This window comes from Pipra filicauda, unplaced genomic scaffold (genome assembly GCF_003945595.2).
Source record: "Pipra filicauda isolate LSUMZ 115617 unplaced genomic scaffold, ASM394559v2 scaffold19_size4547281_pilon, whole genome shotgun sequence".
Classification (NCBI taxonomy): domain Eukaryota; kingdom Metazoa; phylum Chordata; class Aves; order Passeriformes; family Pipridae; genus Pipra; species Pipra filicauda.
This window is the reverse complement of record NW_024104309.1, coordinates 2,764,847-2,780,393: the sequence shown is the minus strand read 5'-3', so window position 1 is coordinate 2,780,393 and position 15,547 is coordinate 2,764,847. Positions and strand designations below refer to the sequence as shown.

General features: G+C 44.6%; 1 protein-coding gene across 3 annotated transcripts in view; it reads left to right on the top strand.

The window, feature by feature from the left end:
* The first annotated feature begins 511 nt into the window (after positions 1-511).
* Positions 512-15,547, top strand: part of DAB1 (DAB adaptor protein 1) — a 436,638-nt gene continuing 421,602 nt past the window's right edge. The window contains exons 1-2 of one of the 3 annotated variants that reach the window (XM_039380595.1): positions 512-611; positions 2,585-3,291. The gene's annotated coding sequence lies outside the window, so the exon portion shown is untranslated. Of the gene's footprint in view, positions 612-2,584; positions 3,292-3,655; positions 3,728-3,984; positions 4,064-15,547 lie in introns of those variants that run through there. The other 2 variants (XM_027748810.2, XM_027748812.2) reach the window with 2 other exon arrangements.

The following is a 15,547-nucleotide window of genomic DNA, read 5'->3' as shown; positions in this document are numbered from 1 at the left end:
ATGTGTCTGAAAAATGCAAAGTCAAGCCATGCTACCTGATCCACTGCCAGACAGTGCCACTGGTCAAGCAGCAGCTGCCCCACTCCAACTGTCTGGCAACGGGGGCCAGACAATTACTGGGGGTAATGACACCTGTATTAAGCTCCATGAGATCCATGGATGGCAAGTGCTAAAGTAAAGGTGTTGCAGTATAAAATTCAGAACATTTATCTCTACATGGAGACTTGTGGTATTCTTTGGCATGCATTTGATAAGTAATTCTGTCATGGCTAAAACAGAGACCTGAGGTTTCTTTTTTTTTTTTTTTTTTTTTTTTTTTTTTTTTTTTTTTTTTTTTTTTTTTTTTTTTTTTGTTTTGTTTATTTGTTTGGGTTTTTTTCAGGTGCCATTAGAAGATGCATCTCCTGCCTGAGAAAGCCAGGAGTTTCCTAAAATCATAACAAAGAAGGAAGAGATCCCCAAGCTGCAATGAAGGATGATGACAAGACAAATCAAAATACTTTTTTGGGCAGAGGCAGAAGTTCATGAGCTGTTTGCATTGATTCTCACCTGGAAGTTCTGTGTTTGGAAGTTTTGAAGGTTTGGGGGAGAACTGAAGTACGTCAGTGAAGGTGGGTTTGGTTGCCTCATGGGAATTTTGGACTGAGTAGTTGCTATGACCTGAGGCATTCTCAGACACCTCATGGGGCTTTGAGCAACCTGATGTAGCGAGTGGCATCCCTGCCCAGGGCAGAGGCTTGGAATGAGATGATCTTTAAGGTCTCTTCCAACCCAAACCATTCTGTGATTCTATGACTCTATGAAGCAATGTACTGACTGCAGCTCAGATATGAGGCCTTTGGAATTCCTGGCTCTGGAGCCCTTTCCATTGCACTGCAGGGGTATTTTGTTTCCAAACCCATAATGATGAGACTTGTGTAAAGAACTGCTAATTTGCTCTGCTTTGAGTACACAAGCTGAAGTCTCCACATGCAGGGAGACCTCAATATCAATGTTAAGATGTGAAGGCAGAAGTAGTTTTTTGTTAATGTTTCATTCCTGTATGAAACTTTTTGAGTAACAATTAAATGAGAGCTCTGGGATGAGCTGAATAATGGTGAAACAAAAGTCCCCTCAGCGTGCTCCCTGCTTCCCTGTTGTCTCAGAGCAGCGTCTGCTGTAGCTGCTGGGTAGCGTGGCAGGGAAATCTCCTCCTCATTTCCATTTCAAACTCTGCCTCTTCTGAGACGAGTATAATCAGTCCCTCACTGCAGTTGTGCACTGCAGCATCTTCGCTCCCGCTCCCTCTCCCGGGGCTTGCTCCTGTGCTTGCCCAGCTGTTTGTGGCACTCTGCTTCCCAGCTGACTCCGAGGCACTGGAGCTCCGACAGCTCTGTGGGAGCACTCCAGCATGCTCTTATTCAGAGGCACTTATGCGGCTTTTCTGCTCAGACATCTGTGTTTAAGGAATGGAAATTAATATCCCTTGCATATAGATCTCTTTCAGCGTGTCTCTTTGTGAGGAGGGGTTTGCAGAGAAGCATTTGTGCATCGATGCTCTGGGTACAGACACACATCGTTATGCCCTTTCTGTGCAAGTTGAGGGTGTTCCCAAAGCTCAGGGTGTTAATCACACCAACAGCAAGCTCTTCAACCCAACTGAGCATCCTGCCTGTCTTTGGCAAGTATTTTTGCTAAATACAGGGAGGAATCTGTACTGGAGCTGGAACTAACCCCTATCTCTCACATCCTGCTTGATACCCGAACCGCAAGCCCACAACTGTGGCTTTATCCAATCGACATGTGAACTTGGAAGATTTTCTATGAAACTCCTCCCTCCAAAACCAGGCAAGAAGAAAACTGCTGGGGCCTCGAAGTCAGAGACACCATAATTTAACACCAGAAGGATGCAGGGCTTGAGATTTGACCTATATTTTTGCCAAGAGTTGTATTCCTCACAGAGATGTGGTGGGTGGGAGCAGATTGGTCTGACAGACTGCACGTTCAGTGCTGTTTTGTAGGTCTGGTTCCTCCCCCCATCCTCACCCAACCCCCAGGAAAGAGAGAGAATGGAAGGAACTCAACATAAGAAGTGCAATAAGGGTACATCTCAATCACATAATCAATAGGGTGTTTGACAGCTTTATTCATCTTTTATCACCCGTGATTTAAGGATAACAAAATGTCTGAGGCAGCCATTGCCGAACAGCCCCAGGTTTGCATCAAAGAAGCCCATTAAGCAGGAAGAGCTGTTACTCCTGTAATAAATATGTGACACGGGAGAGCAGGTAAGAGATTGGGGCCAGGGAAGGTGGTTTAGTCAAACGTGTCAGGTCACACTGACAAAAGGTTAACACCCTGTCATGTGGCACATGCCCGTAGTCACCAAATTTCACAACTATCAACACCCCCAGCAAGGCTCCCTCTCCCATGAGGTACAGTAACCACAGATGCCCTAATGATCTTACATATGAAGGAATATGTAAAGCAGCTTAAGTCTCATTCTCTAGCTATTACAAGCTTGATCTCCTAGAATTAGACAAACTTTAATCGCTGTCTCACTGCTGTGGTTTGTGAGCTCACACATGAATTTCTTCCTTGCCAGGGATTAATTTTGCTGTTTGGTGACATCCCATTGAAGGAGTGGACAAGAAGAGCAAGAAATATATCTGTGCACAGGCGGTGCTTCTCCTTCCTGAGCACTGCCCAGTAGGCCAGTCCCTATTGACGGAGCTGGGTCAGGCCAGATCTTCCCAGAGAAACACTCAACATCCACCTGTGAACAGCAAGGGAAGTTGGATCTATCGTGGCTACAAGCTGTCACTCAAAAGTATTTCTGCCTTCAAAGTCCATTTCCAAGCAGCAAGAGCAGACACCTTCCTGCACAGGGGAGACAGCAGCCAGGAAGGAAACCTCCTGTGGGACAACCAGGCAGAATCCCGAGGAAAAGAAGTCAGCATGGGAAGGAAGGGCGATGCCAAATCCCACTGGGCCCAGAATGCCTCTTGGTGTCTACACCGGATCTGAGCGACCAACCTCCGCTGCCCAACCGCACGTGAATCTTCCCAGCTGCTGCCTGTTGCCTGCTCACGGCTGGAGAGGGATGGTGCTGGGCGAGGGCTCGGGGGTCCCACGCCCCACGGGCAGCTTTTGGCTGCAGCCCTCTTTGCCACGGAGCCGGGAGTGATGGCCAGCGCAGCCCCGCTACCACCCCCCCTGCGCTGGGAGGACTTTCTTCAGCCGTCTCCCGAAGGAAGGAAGGGCAGAAGGAAGAGCCGGCAGCCGGGAGCGGTGAGAGGAGCCACGAGAGAGGTGCCGCCGGGGGTCGGTGGGGTTTGGGCAGAGCGCGGGCAGGCAGCGGGTTGGGAGCCGCGTCCCCGAGCACGGAGTGAGCGGAGGAGGAAGGAGGGAGACAGAGGGAATTCGGGACCGGCGCTGCTGCCCGGGGGGGGCCGGGGCTGCCAGAGGGGGGGTTGCCGGCGGGCACCGCCCCCTGCCCGCGGGCCGGGCGGGGCGGGGGGGCTCCCGTTCCCCGCGACTGGGGGGATGCGGTAGCGAGGGGGCTGCAGGGGACCGGCGCCGCCACCGCGGGCCCGGAGCCGCCTCCGCCCGCGCAGGCTCCGCGCCAGCAGCGCGGCGCAGCCAGCCAGGGAGCGGGGCGCGCAGCCCGCCCGCCGCCTCGGGAGCAGCAGCAGGAGGAGGAGGAGGAGGATGAGCGGGGCGCTGCGGGGAGCGGCGCCGGCTGCAGGTAGGAGGAGGCGGCGGGATCCGCGGGGGGAGCCGCCCGCCCGCCGCCACCGCCGTGCGCGGAGCGGGTCCCGGCAGCGCCCCGCGGAGCCGAGCGGAGTTGGGCGCAAAGTTTGTCCGCCGGGAGGGAGGCGCTGGCGCGGCGGAGCCGGCGAGGAGGCGGGGAGGGATGCCCGGGCAGCGCGGGGCCGCCTCGCTGCCGGCCGGGACGGACGGGCGGGCGGGGATGCGAGCGGCAGGAACCGCGGTGCGGGGCCGTGCGGGAGGATTTAACACTTCCAGAGCCGCGCACAGCCAACTTAGAGCCGTACTGAGCATCTCCGTGCTGCGAATGAACGTGAGACACCGCTTCCTTTCTTATTTCTCTGTGTGTGTGACTCGATCAGGGTTTTCTCGCCATCCACCTCTGCGTGCCAGCCGGGAAGGAGCAACTTGAACCAGCTGTCCCTTCTTGGTTTAATATTTGCAGCCCGAATAAATATTTTGTTGCCCTTCTGCCTTTTTCTCAACGCCTTCTTGTAGTGGAGATGATTAATCAGTGAGGTTAGTGGCCAATTAGGCATAACCTTGTAGGAAAATAATTATGCCAGGATATATGGGTTTGACTACTGATGTGTTACAGAATACACCCAGATCTTCGTAGCTGTTTCCCCATGTGTGCAAATTCAGGGTGTTCTCGATTTTGAGTGAAAAATCAAAGTGTAATGACAAATATGTTTTTACTTCCAGTGGAAGACTATTATTTTCCTTGCAGCTTTAAAGTAAAATGTGTGTGTGTGTGTGGATATAGAGAGGAGCTATTTCTTTCCTGGTCAGTCACAAAATGTTTTTCTCCCTTTTTAAATATGGTCTTTCCAGTGCTGCTGGTTGCTTTGACTGTTTGGTTTGCAGAAATGAATTTCTTTTTGGTGCCCTCGGAGTCTCGTGAGAAGAAGTGCACTGCTGTGCCTTGTGAGGCTGGTCGTTTTAACTGATCTTGTTAAATAATGCTATTATTAAATGATGGCAAATGGAAGCAAATGTGTTTTTCATTGCCCACAAGTTGTGTTTCTGAGCTAAATTTCTTTTTATGGCTGAAGAGGCTCTTGCACTGCAGTATTACAATACAGCCATATTAAAAAGGTCCTTGTAGCAAATAACCCTCTAATGCTGCAGCTACGTTTTCAGTAGACTTCAGTAGTTCTTTGGGAAGTAATTGTGTTGGATTTAAGGAATCTGGGCTGAACGGATTGTGCATTTTTAATTGATGTTAAACTGCTTGTAGATATTCATGGAGATGATAAATCTAAACCCAAAATCTAAAGAAGCAAAGCTCCAAACCCAAGGCTTTATTTTTAATGCAATAATTTGTCTTCCCCCCCCCCCCCCCCAACAGGTTCTTCTGGTATTTTTTCTGTCTTTTTTTTCTTTTTGCTTCCTTCCTTCTTCCTTTAATTGGCAGGGAGGTCTCCAGCTAGAATATCTTTCCTTGACCAAGTATAGTGCAGTAGTACCTGATACCATCATTCTCTTCCATGTATGGTTTACTCTATCTCTGATGCTGCAAGGAATGAAGGCAAGGAAAACTAGAGACAAAAGGGAAGGAAGATTCCTGAGGCTGATGATATTGGCAAATTGAGAGATTAAGGTTTATTCTGAGGAACCTCACCAGGTTTTACATGGTTTCTTTGGGATGTAATGCTGAAAGTGTAGGTCAGCACGTCTCCTTCAGTGATGCCGGTGCGTACTTGGGAGGTGTGAAAAGCAGACATGGAACTAAGCTGCTTACCTCCTAATGTCAATATTTGGTGCTAAAAATTTAATTTTGAGCCAAAGACAAGCAGGTTCGTTCTTCTCTCTAACTGCAGCTCTTAATTACTGGTTTTTGTTTGCTCTAGTAAACAAACACATAGCTCTTAAAATTGAATTAAATGTATAAACTGCTTGAACCAGAGCTGGGAGAGAGAATAATTGTGTTTGTTTTAAATAATAAATAAAAAATTAAGCTATCGCTCCAATGACTGGCTGATTACAGTCTTGGCCTGATCACTCAAGCAGTGCTCCAAGCAACTCTCCAAGCAAGCTCTCCGTTTCCAGCACCCTTTTCCTGGATTGGAGGCTGGAAGTGCTCGGGGTGACGTGTGGGCTGACGCCTGTTTGACTGACAGACACCTATTGCAGAGTGGCACCCAGTGCTCTGTGATCCTGCCCCTGTAATGATTTCCTCCAGAAAGCTGACAGAGAATTAAAACGTTTACAACCAGGTCTTGGAAGGGTTCTTTAAGATGCAGAGAGAAGTGTAGGGAAATCCATCCATTTTTAGATCTCCCTAATCCCAAGCTTCTGTTCCTGTACTCATGCTAATTTTTTATCGATTCAGAGAACATTTCCACTCCACATAGAGTAGTCTTACAAAGAAATTAAAGTGGGGAGGAAGGAGTGGCTGAAGGAGACATCCTACTCCAGTCTTTTTTTCAGGTTGTTCATGAAACTGAGGCCATTGATGAACAGTTGTGTGCTTTGAAATTAGATTTCAGTGAGAGGACTAAGCTTTCCATCCTGTGCTTGTTCTAAGTGCCAGGTTATCTGGAACACTACTTATTGTAAAGATGCAACATCAGTGTTCTCCTGGTCAAACCCATTTCTCCATTGGAGCAAAACCCTTGGGAATCATTTCCCATGTAGATGTCAGGTACTGTGTGCAAAAGGAGCTGAGCTGGAGTGAAGACTGGCAGTACATGAGCAGCAGGGAATGTGAGTCAATCACTTCTGAAGTTCAGCTCTCCCCTTACTGAACTTGTGTGTGTGCTGCAGATCAGGAACATGGTTTGTGCTTCTCTAACCATCTGACTCTGACATAAAATCCCTTTGCAGATCCATCTGTGCTCATCAGATGAGCCAAAGTCATGCTTGTGCCTGGTATTCACGGTCTGGTACCAACCTTTAATTTTACCACTCAATTCCATACCCAAGCACTAGGAGTGTTTGCTGTTGAAGTAGGATGCTGTTGGAGGTCTTCCATCACCCTATTTCACACTTTGTGTAGGGAAGTAAGCATGATGTTGCAGCCAGCCCAGCCTGGAGCTGGCAGATAGGGATGCTTTCCTCTACGAGGGGCAAAGGACGAGGGTTCTGATACTGAGAAAGTACCAAAATGGATATATTCCCTGTGCTCCCCATTTATCTGCCTATAACTCCTCTCTTGGATTTAAAGGATATCTTTCTGCTATCAGAACTCTAAAGAAGGAAGCAAGTGGCATGTTTGTGATTTTATGCTTTACCAGAGATGCAAAAGCAGGCTGGAAGTGAAAACAAGCTGATATTAACTGCTGCTAGAAGCTCTTGGAAGAGGGAATGAGAAGTATTCTTTTGAGTAACCTGAATAGCAGGTGGAAATGACCCTATACACAGTGTCTATAAAACAGCATGTTGGATAAAATGGTCCTATTACAGGAAGTGCAGAGGGCAAAAATCCTAAGCAGTCTTGACAATCGTTTTGGGATTGTTCTGCAAGAAAATCAAAGGCTTGTCAGTTTTTGCTTTTATGCACATAAATCACCTTTGCTCCTCCTGTTTCAAAAAATGCACTGGGTCAGGACTTTTCAGTTTGCCTCCACAATATTGTGAGTACTTACAGTAGAATACACCTAACAAACAACAGGAGATTCCTATTTCACAGTGCTTTCATTTTTCATCAGTATGCCAAGTTAAAGAACCTCCAACTTCCCTTTAAAATAGCATGAAGATTGTGCAAGCCAGTTAAAAGGGAGGAGAATGCATTCCGATATTCCTCTTTTATATCCACAGATTGATGCATTCAACAGCCAACTCCTTTGATTCTTCCAACATTTAAACATGAGTGACTTAGTGGAAAAACACTGTGTGAATATTTACTCCTGTTTTAATGAAGCAGGGTTCTATTGAAGTCAAAGCAACTGCAGCTGTTTCCTTAGGCTGAGGATATGGCCCAGCAAAGACTTTTCTAATTGGCAGGAGGCTGGTTTGGTACCATTCCTCGCAGGGCAATATTTTAGAGAAAAAAATAAATCTGCCTAACATCAGAGGGATTTCTCATTTGAAAAGTTAAATGCTCCTCAGTGAGAGGTGAGGGTATTACTCCAGCTCAGAGAGTGTTTTGCCTGACTAATATATCCAAAATGTATGTTGGGATTGCCCAGCACTGATAATTCACGCACCTCTGGAGTGGAATACAGCAGCCATTCCGGGATGGAAACATTATGCAGGAGGGGTTTAGGGAAGAGAAATGAAGAAAAATCAATCCAATTGAAACTGCAAGGGGGATTTAGGAAGCAGAATGCAATTATCCGAGTTGGATATTGGCCAGGACATGTTAGTTAACATTTTTACTCTTGCAGGAATTATCATGGGATCTTTAATGACGATGAATGGTCAGGGCTGTATTTTACATCTCATTTGAAAGCCTGAGCTTTCATTTCTTCATGAGGATGAAGTGAATGCTTTGCCTTCCTTCAGGATGAGTTGGTTTAGTCAATCTGCTTTCCTCCCACAGGCTCAAGGCTCTCCAGAACACCTGCCTTGCAATTCCACATGTCCAAGGGTTTTCTTCACCCTGAGCTGCTGAGTCGAAAAGAAATCCAGACACTCAGCATTGCACATCAAAGCCCAGTTCCAATTTACATGGGCTTCATATGGAGAAGTTCCCCTGCAGTTTGAGCTGGCCATGGCATAGAATCACAGAATGGTTTGGGTTGGAAGGGGCCTTAAAGATCACCTGGTTCCAGTCCCACTGCTGTGGGTATATTTACCTCCTTCCCTAAGCAATAGTGTGCTGGTTTTCTCCCCTGTTTTATGAGGACTCATGGATGAAAGCATTATCTGTCAGCAGTAAACAGATGATAAAACTTACTGGAACTGGTGTTTCTGAAGAAAGGAGTTGATGCATAAAATACTTTCTTCTCTATATTCCCAATTTTCCTTGTAGCAATCTGAACTTGAATCTTTGCCGAAACAAACTAACAAATGAGCATTTCTTCACTGTAAAAAGTCATTGTCTCGTTACAAATGCATTTTTATATCAGTGCTTCTGGTATTTAGGCAAGGAAAGCTGTGGGATGGCAGTGTGCTTCGCCAGGGGAAAAGAGGCTTCAGGTTCTTTTAGAGGTTTAGGGAGGGTGTGTTTATTGTAGTTCAGTCAAATACGGTTGTGGAAACTTGGAGGATTGCTCTGTGTCTGCTGAGTTACTTTTTAATCTGTTTATCAAAGTGCTTGCAGACTGTCTTAGAGGTCATGAAGCAGTAGCAGATGCTGGGAGATAAAATTAGATATGCATCCAGACTTCAATCTTTAATTTTATTAACAAAAAGGATGATGTAGTAGTAGATACTTTATTTTTCTTTCCTACCGGAAGACCTGTCCTGAGACTTTGGTTTCCTGCAAGCTCAAACATAAGTAGACTGTGCTTCTAACCCACATACACCACTGATACACGTGTGCAACACAGATAATTAAAAGATAACAGAATACTCTCCTTGTAGCAAAGATTTTTGCTATTTATATAGGAATTTTCCCCAAAACTCTCATGGTAACATCAATGTCATTAATTTAAAATATCGTTTCGAAATCACTCAAAATATACATAATGTATAAAATGATACATTTTGTATCCAGGGACTTTCTTTCTATGTTTTCATGTATCTGTGGACAGTTTGGATTGTCGTGTGGTTTGTGGGAGGATGGGTAAAGCCAATATCTACATCCATGTGTCCTGAATTTCTGGTTAAAAGTAAAGAATGACCACTCCAACCTGTTACACAGTGTGATGGTGCTGTTTGTATAGAATTTGTGGGGTGTCAGAGGGGCAGCTGTGAGTGCTGGGTAGAGTCTCATCATTCTGTTACTGTCAGATTTACCTCAACATACAGCTGGGTTTTAACTATGCTCATCTCCTCTTAGGATGTGAATCAAAATCCCAACTCTGAGCTTTCTAAGGTGTTCAGAATATGTGGAATATAATGTTAAGGGTCAAAAGGAATCGTCATTGCCATGCAAAAGCCTCAGAGGAAAGGACTGTTCCTCAACTTTGTAAAATAACAATGGTTTTGGTCCAAGGCTTCTTAGATGTGTAAGGCTGGATTTTGACCCTCATAAATAAAGTGAATGGGCTTAGGGACTTCCCATGTAAATAAAGTGCCCATTCCATCTGCCTCTGTGTGGCTTGACCCACAAAATAACAACAAATGCTTCCACTGCTTGAAAGAATTTGATGAATATATTATGCTGGCCAGGTGTAAAGCTGTGATCTGTGACATTTCATGCCTCATGTGGGCATTGTGCTGTCATGTGGCACAGTGGGCTGCATTAATAGAGTCTTTGGGGATAAAGAGAGAGAGAATATGGACAGAAGCTGTTGTTAGGCAAAATAAATTATAGAGTAGCTCATCCAGTGTGAGAAGGATTGAGAGTGATGTAGTTTCAAACATCATTTTTTCAGTAATTGTGCTGTTTGAGTTGTGACCTACTTTAATAACATTCTATCGTTTTTAATATTTCTTTATTCATTACATTTTATACACACTCAGGTGGTTTACTGCAAACTGTGTGGAAATTACAACGAAGGTCAAGTGCTCTTTGTGAGGATAACTTATTACTGAAAATATTAACTGTTGTCATTACTGTTTTCCAACATGAAATTTTATTTGTCTGGTGAATGAAGAGATGATGTTGGGCTTGTGTTAAAGTGTGTGATTACTGTCAATAGACCAAAGTCCCTCCAGTCATAGGTCTGAGATGTACATGATCACTGAACAAGTCTCACTTTCAATTGATTTATTTTTCCCTGCACTGCTAAGCTGGTACAGGCCCTTATCAGAAACATCTTTCAGATTAGGACTGGTTTATATAGATTTAACGTTTAAATGCCTTCAGTAAGCTGAAGCTAAACTGAGAATTGCAACTTTGGTATTGGAATAACCATGCTTACACTTGGCTTTGCAGCCTTTCAAATGAGCTTAAATTCATGCTTTAAATTATATTAGTTCAGTATTTTTCATGTGGAAAAGGCTTTGGTCCACAGGAGGTCTGTGCAGAGTTGGAGCAGAGCCTTAGTTGGAGCTGAGAGCAGGCTCTCTGTGGCTCATGATGGTGCCAGTTAAATCACAAGTGCTCCACAGTGGTTTTCCATACAAACAAGTTTCCAACAGTGGCCCTGTGGTTAGTGGACATGTGATTGTGAATTGTGAGAGTTCGGAAAAATGTGTCCTGGGATCAGGACATCACCTTCTCAAATCATAATTCTGCTTTGGTAGAGCATGTTTAGGACTTGGCTTAAAGCTGTGGAAATCCATACTGTTGGGAAAAAAAGGAAAGCCTTGCACCATCCCTGCTATCTTTACAAAGCCTAACAGGCATGTTGGATACTAATGCATAATTTTTTACACATTATTGAAATAGAATAATTTTAGGTAAAGGTCAGCTGTTCATAGTGTCTAACATGTTTCAGTTTTTATTATGCATATTTGAGGTTCCTTGAGGAATCAAGTCGAGAAAGTGTAGAAAGAAAACAGAAGGGTTGCAGTGAATATTCACCCCTTTGGCTGTTGCAGCAGGTCAGGGCTTGAAGCATTTCCAGCTTTCTCACTGCGTTATCAAAATTCTCCCCTGCTGCTTTGATGTGGTGGACCTAAAGGTTTCCTGATCCAAAGCCAGAGAGATCTCAATTTAGGAGTCATGGATATCTAATTTTCCTTCTGAACTACATAATTTGAATTCTGTATAGTCATGTCTTCCAAGTATAATCTGGAACAAAACTGGATTAATTAGGTAAGTATCCTGCTTTTAAAGGTTCTGGACTCCTCTGCTTAGGTTTAGATTAGACAAGTAGGTTAGGAAGGCAAGAACTGTTTTATAGATACAAAAATGAGAGATTTTTAGCTGTCTGTTTGCTGAGTGTCACAGAGCTACATTAGACAAAGCTTTCATGTCACCCCAGCATAAGAGAGGTAGTGGAACAGGAAAAGGTTAGCTCAGAAAAGAAAGCACTTCTGCTAAAGACTTAGTGAAACCACGTGGAGAACTGAATAAGGAATTGTCTTTTCCATTTAATTAAGTGAAGGGTGTCATACAAAACAAGCAGGCAGCAGGCACAACAAGAGCTTCACACAGGTGGTGTTCTGCAGGTGCCTTCGGATGCTGAGGGTCCTAAAAGCTAACACAGAACAAACAATCTTCTGGAAAACTTTGTGGTGGAACTGAGGACCCAGACAAGGGGTGGTGCTGCTTCTGGTGCAGACACTGCAGGCTCACAAATGTCTGGAGGCTGGAAATGTGTTGTGGTGAGTTATCACAATATGTGTCTGCTCTCAGGGACTGCCAAGGAGTCAAGGTTACTGCACACAGGGCCAGCTGGCCCTTTGCTGAGCCAGAAGGGCTTTCTTACACGGAGGTAAGAACTCAGCCAAAAGCCAGTGTAGTTCAGCATCTCCTCTCCCCTGCTGTCATCTGGGTTTCTCTTGAGTTAAAGCTATTTGAGGATGGGAGGTGGTAAAAGTTGTTTCTAAGAGACAGACAGCAGTGCTGGAGAAAATATGTTTTGTTCTGGCAAGGCACCCAGTGTGCAAAGGTGTAGAAAACTGAAGTAATCTGTCGTGCAGATGATTTTGCTGTATTTTTAACCAGTGACTTTGGCTTAAGCCTGTTATTTCACTTGGAGATCCGTGCTCTGCCCTTGGTGTTTGACAGTGTAATGATCTGTCTGCTGGAGCTGCTTGTTCTTCTTCAATAGTTATGTTGGATATATCTGTACCTGGCTCCACAGCTGTACAAAGCTTGCAGAGGGACTCAGCAGAATTTTAAATGCACGTATTAAAAAAAATGGTTTAGAAACCATTATATTGCATGTAGGTCATGTTTAAAGCTTTGTTCCAAGCTCATGGCATGGAAACTCCATTTTTATTGGAAGTGGAGAATCTTGGGTAATTGCTTGACTTGAGGAATTAGGGCTCAAGAAGAATGCCAAATATCGTGAGACTTGTGATAAAATCTTAAGCACTGTCTAAGCCACTGAAGGGCTGTCAGATTGTAATTAGGTTTGATCATTATCAGCTTGAGCCAGATTTGCACACAGGTTACTGAGACATGGAATGCCAGTGCACTGTTACCAATTCCTCCAGCAACTCAGTTCCCAGTGGAACCCTTCCTTCGTGATGGTGATATGGACTGATCAGGCATTTTTCTTCTTTCTTTTGTATTTTTTCTCTATCCTTTAGAGGTTGGTACGAGTTCAAGTTATCTAGTCCTTAGTCACAGGAGACCAGGCATTTCCTCCCATGTGGAGGAATGATCTTGGCTGAACATCACTGGTGGTCCTGTGGTTTGCCCAATTCTTTCTAATTCTGGAGATCAAGGAATTACTTTTGATTCTAAATGGTTGTCTTTGAAACAAGTTGTTTTTCTGTGGAAATGCTTGGTTTTTTTCTATAACTTTCTGTATACAATTTTTGAAGAAATAATAATCTGGTAGTAAGAGTGTCACCTTATGCAGGGTCTTGGGGGTACAATGACACTTGTTAGTGGGAGGACCCAGAGTAAGTTTATTAGTAATTCTGATGATTAGAGACTCTGTTGCCTTCAGATTATCACTTCAAGTGCAAATACACAGTGGAGATTACACACAGCAGCATTTAAAAAGCAGAGTTCAGATGCTGTAATTGTGCAATGGAACCACTTGAAATTATTTAATAAAAGAGCCGCACAAAAAGGTTCCTCGCTCTAATTTCATTAATAATGTATTTTGCAGTTGGCTGGAGACATTTGGCTGGCGGCTTTTCTTCCAGTGTGTTGTGGAACAAACCAGTAACCAACTAAGATTTCCTTATTGGAGCTATGTTGTGTGTCCTGGCTGCTGAGAATTTCACATTGGCAAGGAAATCATAGAGCCCAGAAGTGCAAACTGGGGAATGGAATAGCGTTTTTTACCTGTCAGCAGGTGTGAACAGATTGGAACAGAGATGGCAGCAGTTGTGCTTTTCGAAGGAAAATGCCATGTCCATTGAAGCTAGTTAATGTGATGTGTATCCTGATTTATTTTCCCCCTTTATTGAAGAAGCAGAATGGACACACTCTCACTGGCGTGACAGACTTTCCCAAGAGCAGTTTATGCAGCACCAGCCTCTTCTGCCAGTGAGATTTCTCTTCCTACCTCTACCTATTAGTTGCAAACATCATATTTTACCTTGCAAATGTCGTGTGCTGGCTCTGTGGTTCTGTTCACCTTTGCTTCCCCTGCAGCTCCCACACCTGATTGGGCTCCCAGCTCGGCAGTTGCTTGGATAACTCACTTTCTGCCTCATTTACTCCCCAATGGCTGCTGAACAACATTCCCTGAATTCAGGGCCAGCCCAGCTTCGTGACTGGCTGCTGAGGATGCTGCAGTAGCACTGTGTTTAGTGACTTCTCTTTAAAGATGTTATAGCCGTGAGTCTCTGGAATTGTAAAGCTGAATTTCATTGGCTTCACCGGAAGGAGGGAATGAGCACTGGGGAGAAAATACACCACTGAGGGTAATGTGAGGAATTCCAGATAAGGGATTCAGCAGAGTGGAGCTGGTGCCGGGGTGGTACGTGTTGGGGCATCACTCTGTGCTTTACTGAAGTAAAGCAGAAAGTTATGGTTACCTGACCCATCCTGAACATCTCTTACCAGACAAAGCCATGTGTTGAGTCACTTGTGTTGTTGCTACTTTGCACTTGAAGAAGTGTATGCCCGGGTTTTGGAGAGGTTTACATTTTTTTTCACTGAGCTTAAGACCTCCTCTAGAGTAAACCTAAAGCAACTTGAGACCACTGTCTGAGTTCTGACCTCTTTTCAGCATGATGCTCTCAGTAACATGGAACATGAGTCAGGGCTGTGAGCTGTTCCCCATCAGTTGTTTTTCTCTGTGCAATATTGTGTATTCAGTCCTTAGTGGCTCAGAAGGGAGAGTCTTTAACTGATTCCCTCCTCACAGGTACATCTGCACCTTTGTGGGTCCTCACTAATTTGGTGATCACTGACTTCAAGCCTCTGGGGAGATAAGCAAGTGTGTGTGTGTGATTTTTTTCATTTCTTTTGTTAAGGTTCTGCTCAGTCAGAGCTGAGTCTTTTTCACTGGAGGCTTGTATGGGCAGATTGGGGCTTTTTTCCCCATGTGTTTATTTCTAATATCTTTCTTCCATCATATTTAAGGCCCTTTTTAAAACCCTGGGTGTGTAGTTCCTGACTCTTTTGCAGTTCAGGGACAGCACTGTGACTGCCTACCTTATGCCCTGTCTTAACCAAAAAACCCTTTTCATGTGCATATCTTACCTATTTTTTTTATCAATTTTCCCACTTAACTAAAAGTTCTTGGTTTGGTTTCAGAATCCCAGTGTCTTAAGCATTGGAAAGTAGCTGGTATTTTTACCGGAAACATCCTATAAATACCATGCTAACAACAAAGGAGCAAAATGCTACCTAAACTCAAGTAATTCTGACTTAATTCCTAATCTAATCGGGATAGCTAATAGAGTAAAATTGGGGCTGAGATGTGGCATTCATGTGCTTTGTTGTATTCAGGCGATCATCTGATTTACAACTGTAATGTTGGTTATCTTATAGGTGACGTTATTTTAGATTGCAGTGGTGAAGTTGGATGGCTGCTTGTAATTGTGTTGGAGGATGGGAGAGACAGCAGAACTAGACAGTGATCCCGATTTCTTGGTGCTTTTCTCTTGGAGGAGGCTGAATCTGCCTGCCTTGGCAGCGCTCCATAGCAGAGGAGCTTGCAGTGATGCTGCAGTTTTGTTGGTGCCACTGCAGACACAAAGGCTAAAACAAATCAAACTG